Source organism: Rhinopithecus bieti, unplaced genomic scaffold (assembly GCF_001698545.2).
Source record: "Rhinopithecus bieti isolate Rb0 unplaced genomic scaffold, ASM169854v2 scaffold_6946, whole genome shotgun sequence".
NCBI lineage: Eukaryota > Metazoa > Chordata > Mammalia > Primates > Cercopithecidae > Rhinopithecus > Rhinopithecus bieti.
This window is the reverse complement of record NW_016805697.1, coordinates 3,715,932-3,723,738: the sequence shown is the minus strand read 5'-3', so window position 1 is coordinate 3,723,738 and position 7,807 is coordinate 3,715,932.

The following is a 7,807-nucleotide window of genomic DNA, read 5'->3' as shown; positions in this document are numbered from 1 at the left end:
TCTATTCTTAGCCTTCGTCTCCTGACACCACTCTGTCCCCAGGCAAACATGGCCACTCCCTCCTTGGTGACTCTATAATACCGTATACACACTCTGCTTATTCATTCTTCATGCATTCATTTATTCACTTATGTAATCAGTAAGTATTTTTAAAGCACCCATTATGTACAAAACACTGTACTAGGTGCTGGGGATATAAAGTACTCAATAAACACAATCCTATTCTCATAGAGCTTATATTCCAGAGGATGTAGATTTATAATAAGAAAATAAATATATAACAGGTCTGGTGATGATAAGTGCTAAGAACAAAACGAAGTAACAGAGATAGGGGATACAGAAAGAGAATACTTGATATGGTTTGGCTGTGTCCCCACCCAAATCTCATCTTGAATTGTAGCTCCCATAATCCTTACATGTTATGTGAGGCACCAAGTGGGAGGTAATTGAATCATGGGGGCAGGTCTTTCCCATCCTGTTCTCATGAGAGTGAGTACGTTTCATGAGATCTGATGGTTTTATAAATGGCAGTTCCCCTGCACATGCTTTCTTGCCTGCTGCCATGTAAGAGATGCCTTTGCTCCTCTTTCACCTTCCACCATGATCCTGAGGCCTCCCCAGCCATGTGGAACCATGAGTCCATTATAAATTACCCAGTTTTGGGTATGTCCTTATTAGCAGCATGAGAACTGACTAATACAGTACTGTATTAATTGTGTAGCCAGCAAAGACCTCCCTAATAAAATGACATTTCAGCAGAGATGGGAATGACATGAGAAATGTACCATAAAAGTATCTATATATCATGTAAGAGTATTCCAGGCAGAAGAAGTTCAAAAGCTCTGAGGTGAGAACATGAGTACTGTATTTAAGGTACAGGCAGTGGACAGATGACACTGTCTTGAACACTATCAGCCCCTACAGCTCTTTAGTGTACTTACTTGTATCCACTATCACATTATGAGCTCCCTGAGAGAAAGGATCCTGTCTTAGTTACCTCTGAGTTCCCACTGCCTAGGACAGAATCTGACTCAGGAGATGCTCTATAAATATTTGAGCAATAAACTAATGAGTGAGGATTCAACCCTTCTTCTCTCCCTTGCTTGATTCACTCCCAGGTATTATTGATGAATATGTGCTGCATCTTTAACTAGGTTTCCAGCTTTTCTGAAGGCAAACACTGTGTCAAGTATATATTTTCCCATTCCTCCCATCTCACACATACCCTAGGGTTCAATGCAGTGTTGTACAAATACTATATAAGACCAACAGATATAAAATCATTGAAGGAGTATCTAGGTCTAGTGCTACCAAGAAACCTGGAATAGGAAATAAATGGCAGAAATCACAGATCAAAATTCTGCATAGAAACAAATGGTGTCAAAATTTGAAAAGTAGCCATAAATTTTAATTTTTATTTTTTGTGGGAACATAGTAGGTATATATATTTATGGGGCGCATGAGATGTTTTGATAGAGGCATGCAATGCAATGTGTAAAAATCACATCACAGAAAATGGAGTATTCATCCCCTCAAGCATTTATCCCTTGTGTTACAATCAAATTTTAAAATGTACAACAAAGGTATTATTGACTATACTCACCCTGTTGGGCTACCAAGTACTAGGTCTTACTCATTCTTTTTAACTATTTTTTGTACCCTTAACCAGCCTCACTGACCCTAACCCTCCACTACCCTTCCTAGCCTCAGCTAAACATTCTTCTACTCTCTAACTTCATGACTTCAATTATTTTGATTTTTAGATCCTACAATAACTGAGAACATGGGACGTTTGTCTTTCTGTGCCTGGGTTATTTCACTTAACACATTGATCTTCAGTTCCATGTTGTTGCAAATGACAGGATCTCATTCTTTTTATGGCTGAATAGTACTCCATCATGTGTACATGCCACATTTTCTTTATCTATTCATCTGTTGATGGACACTTACATTGCTCCCAAATCTTGGCTATTATGAACAGTGCTGCAACAAATATGGCAGTGCAGATATCTTTTTGATATACTGATTCCCTCTCTTTGGGGTATATACCTAGCAGGGTTTCTGGATCATATGGTAGCTCTATTTTCATTAACTTAACTCCAAACTGTTCTCCATAGTTGTTGTAGTAATTTACATTTGCATTAACAGTGCATGAGGGGGTCCCTTTCTTCTACATTCTCACTAGCATTTACTATTGCCTGTCTTTTGGATATGAGCCATTTTAACTAGGGTAAGATGATATTTCATTATAGTTTTGCTTTGCATTTCTCTGATGATCAATGATATTGAATACCTTTTCATATGCCTGTTTGCCATTTGTATGTCTTCTTTTGAGAAATGTCTATTCAAATCTTTTGATAAGTAGCTGTTTCTTAGGTAGGGAAACACTCACCTAACTTCAATTATTACCATCTTTTTTTTTTTTAGTGGGAGGTCTTACTCTGTTGCCCAGGATGTACTGCAATGGCAGGATCATGACTCGCTGCAGCCTCAAGCTCCTAGGCTGAAGCAATCCTCCCGCCTCAGCCTCCCAAGTCACTGGGGTTTACAGGCATATGCCACCATGCCTGGCTATGTATTTGTTAAGAGATGGGGTCTTGCTATGTTGCCCAGGCTGGTCTCAAACTCCTGGATTCAAGTGGTCCTTCTGCCTGAGTCTCCTGGGTCATTGAGACTACCTGAAGCACCATGCTCAGCTCTTATCATTACCACCCTTAACTCTCACCAGTACCAGTTTACATATACAACCAGAATAATACCATCATAATTAGAGTATGCTTTCAGGATTCAGAACTGGATCCAATGAGAGTGACCCCAGCAAGATGGCCAGAAAGTCTGAAGCACAGTGTCCAAAAAGCACAGGATGCTCAGGCATGATTTAAGCTGGAAAAGGTTCCAAAAGATCTAGGTAATGGGCATACACAATAATGTAGACCAAGCATATTTGCCATGTAGTGGTCCAAGGAAATATGTCTATTCATATCTTGATTTTATCCAGTGATTGGTAAAAATGAAAAGTAGATATGAGTATAGACATGGTGAAAATTAGACCTCCCAGACCAGATTCATATCTAGAGGGCAAGGGTTCAGGCAATAACCTACAGTTGAAAAGATACTAATTCTAATATTCTAAGCTGAGTGATGAGTAAGACTTTGGCACAGAAAACAGGGTATCAAGAAAGAACTCATTTTTACAGACAATACCAATAAAAATAATGCAGGAAGTGTAACAACTTATAGACTAGTGACAAGGGTTTGTCTCTTGTACATTACATAACAAGACTAATTGGCAGCATCTCTGATACTGCTCATAGACATTATACTCTGGTCAAGAATGGCTCAGAGATGAGGCAGACTGGGATGGAAGTCAAAACCCATCAGTAGCAGATGTAACTGCTGGAAGCCAGGATGAGAAAGGTAAAGGTCTAAGATGGGAGCTGCTCACAAAATCATAGATTGGTCGAACTAGAGGAACCTTTGCAAACACGAAACCCAACTATATTAGAGATGTCCATCACTTCTTCTCCACTCACAGCCTCGTAGAGAATTTAACCTACCCACCTCCCTGAAGAGGCAGCCCTATACACACAATGACCACTCTCTTTGGTTACAGTTGACCAGACCCAAACTGAGAAAATCGTATTTTCCTTCCGATAATTTGGAATTGAAATACAAGACTGAGTTTGTTAGAGTATGTTGAACAGGCCAGTCAACCCTATGGCAAGCAAGTGAACACTCAGCAAGCTTGAAACAGAAACTAAAAACCTTAGAAAGAAAGTTGACCTGAAGGGCAGAGAATGGAATATAAAGTACTCAGGAACAAGGAGTCTATAGATCATGCAGGCCCAGGCATACACATGGAAGAAGAGATTGCCTAATAAGTTTCCAGTTTCCTTTATGCACTATAAGTTAAAAATATTGTCGTTTATTAATGGTTAAGAATTATGGGGTAAAATTTTCCTTGAAAAATAATCATCTTCTTTAAGATTTCAGGGGTTTTTAATAACACATAATTCTCATTCGCAATACTGTTATTTATAATCCTGTGTTAAATATTGAGACTAAATTATAGTTATTTTATTCCTAAGTAATATTAAGCTATACTTTAAATATGATCCTATACCTTTGGATACACAAACCTGAGAAAGAAGAAAATATACAAACAAAGAAAAGGTGTATATTCTTCCCATCAGCAATGGCATCCAAATTTTACTTATAAGATTGCTTTCCATATTTTACCCTGTTTAGATATGTAAAAGGCTAACATCTAATCCCATTTGTAATGCTGATCCAGCAAGAAAGAAATTAATTTGGCATTAGAGTAGTAACATCAATTTCCCATGTAACTAAAGTAATGCATTTACTGGAAAGAGATTAATATCAATTCCATAAATCATTCATATGCTTTTTCCGGATTTGAGACATCCAAGTAATGTCATATATGTGAGCTGATATCACTTTGTGCATGTGCCATTCATTAATCTATGCCTGGGGTTGCAGAGAAGTTGTCAGGAGAAACTATAAAACTTAGAAAAAATCAATCTTTCTGTTCTTAATTTTTTGTACCTTCTTTTAGGTAAGGTAAGCCAAATGTTATTTTAGGTAAGTAAGCCAAATGTTGCTAGAAATGCAATGACATTGATCCACACTAGCAGCAAGCATTTTCAGAAAAAAAAAAAATTAAACATTTGGTCACTTAGCTTCCTGGTGGTAACAACTACTTAATATCCACATAAGATAATGTGTAAATGTCAATGTAAAGATTCCATTAAGGATTCTCAATAAAATGATGGCTAAAAGAAGAATTGAGTCTGAGCCTTTCCTTTAAAGAACAGTTCATCTTTGTTGTTGAATTTCATAATCACATGTAGGTTTTTTTTTTTTTTTTGGGGAGGGGGGCTTGGTCTTGCTCTGTCACTCAGGCTGGAATGCAGTGGCACCATCATGACTCACTGCAGCCTCAATCTTCCAGGCTCAAGCAATCTTCCAACCTCAGCTTCCAAGTAGCTGGAATTATAGGTGCATGCCATGATGCCTTGCAATGTTTTTTAAAATTTTTGTAGAGTTGGAGTCTCCCTATGTTTCCCAGACTAGTCTTGAACTCCTAGGCTCAGGTGATCCTCCTGCCTTGGCATCCCAGACTGCTGGGATAATCACATTACTCAGGATTCCATAGATTAAAAGAACCAATATGATATGTGTATATGTATATGGTGTGTGTGTGGTATACATATAAAACATTCAATCCCCAAAACTCAGCAACAATTACCTTCATGATACAGAATGGGAAGAACAAGACCCAGATGTAAGAGCTCAGAGCTTGTAACACTCCTATTTTTTATTATTACTTTTGAGAAATTGATAATATTAACCTCAACTTAAATCTTCCATTCCAAGTCATCTGTGGCTAGCAAAACTGCAGGGACAAGGAAATGAGTGACACAGTGGAAACAGTCGAGGCCTTTGAGTCACACACACTAAAGTCAAATCCCAGCTCTATCATTTACTAACAATTACTCATCTTTGAGCCTCTAACATTTCCTCATCTGAAATATTAGAAAAATAATGCCAATTTCATGGGATTCTTAGGAGAATTAGAGATAAAGTATATAATTAGAGATAAAGTATGTAATGTTTCCTGGCATATTGATAGATGATCAATACTTCTCTGGCCATATTTATTCTGTTCACTTCCAGGGCACAGGGGAGAATTTCACTTTTTGGCCCCTTGAAAATAGACGTAGCCATATGACACATTTTGTCCAATGCGATATAAGTGGAAATTATTTGTGACTTTTCCAAAAAGGTGTTTGTTATTGTAATATAATTTGGCTACCATGACTTAAAACATACTGAGACATTTCTCTCTTGCCATGCATTCACAATACCAAAACTCTTTTTATTTGGTAGTATATTAGCAACTTACAGAACATTTCCGCTATCTTCTATTAATTGTGTGAAACAGAAATATTGTCAACTAAGCAGGACAGGGTTCATTATTCCTTTTAGTGGTGAGACAACACATTCAGAGAAGTTAGGTGATTTTTCCCTAGACCACATAGATAAGTGTCAGGTCTTCTGATTCCTAGGTAATACCAATCCGTGTATAAGAAAAAAAAAAAAATGCCAGACTAACAATGAACTGTTTTATAGGATAATTTATTGAGATGTTAATCTGTGCTGGTAAATGATATCCCACATTCTATTTTTTCCAACACTGAACATTTATTCCCCTGCCTCCCACCCACACACCATACACACTCTTCTCTAGGCTCTCTGAGCTCTCTTACCTCATGGGAGGTTTGCATGGCAATAAAAAAGAAAATGTTGTCCCCAACACTTCCCTTCCTGACCTTAGCTAGGATTATGCTAGTAGAAACAGCAGAGTTCCACTGGGAGTGAAAAACATCCTATACATTGAGAAAGAGAAGTCAAAGTTTCCAGGAATGGTGGGAGGAAGAGGTGCTCCCTGCCAATCCTCAGTAATAAATGGCTTTGCAGGGTACCTACAGAGGAAGAACGCTAGTTCCCTATGACCAGTTGACAGAGGGAGAGAAGACTAGGGCCTGGTTCTCAGGTGGTTCTGCACAATATGTAGACACCACCTGAAAGTGGACAGTTGCAGCTCTCCAAGAATCCTAACAAAGGAGGAACTGAGAGTCAAAATGAAGATATATAGAGAAGTACAGGATATGGTTCTTGGACTGACAACTGGGTTATACAAGCAACCTCTGTCCAAGGTAAAGATTCCTGCATTACAGTTAATAAATGTTTACTAACAATGCTAAGCTCTGTGTTTGAGCCTCACGGTTTGTCAAATGAATGAGATACGGCATTTGAATCACAAGGGAAGGCACATCAACAAAGAAATGATTGATAATGAAAAGCTTAGAAGCAATAGAAGCTATTCACTTAAACAAACCTAGGGTTTCAGAAGCAATGAAACCATTCACTTAAACAGACCTAGGGCTTCAGAGAAGGCTTCCTGGTTAGATAACTGAGCTATCTTGAAGGATAAATGCAAGTAAGCCAGAGAAAGAAAGGTAGGAATGGCTTTTAAGACAAAGATAATCATATAAACTAAAGCAAGGAAGCATAAAATTACACCACAAATGTGGAGAACTAAAACCGTGTAAATATAGTCTAAAACTAAGGCAAAGAGGGCTAAGAAAAATGTCTGGAAAGGTTGGTAGTGGGTAAAGTCATGGGAAGTGCTAAATGCTATGATAAGATGCTTAGGCTTCATTTCATAAACAAGGAGGATGCACTGAAGATTCTTACCTGATTCATCCTCTTCTGAATCTGAGCTATTACTATTTTTTGGTTTGCTCCTGTCGATTTTCACTCCATACTACTCCGTAGATTTTTTTTCTCCACTCATAATAGAGTCTCTATTATTTGCTCTGCCAGTAAGTAACCACGCTGATAAGTCACCCAATCTGTTACAGCTTCCTAAGCAAGACCCAGATAGAATATGGTGAGCAACTGAATACATGGTTTTCAAAACACTGAATTGTTCTAACTGACTCTATCTTCTTTACTGATTAAAAAAAAAAACTGTCATTTTCTTTTGTTTTTCTAAATAATATGCCCTCTTCTGTGATGTATTTTAAAGCATACATGAATATTCTGCATCATCCACTAAACAATCATGGGTCTTATTTTAATTCCATGTTAACATTTATCAAGTGCCTACTATGTAATAGGCATTTGATACATTACCTTATGTAATTTTCACAACCATTCTACAAGACAGCTCATTATTCCACATATTTTAAAATGAGAAAACAGAAGTTTAGAAAGGCTA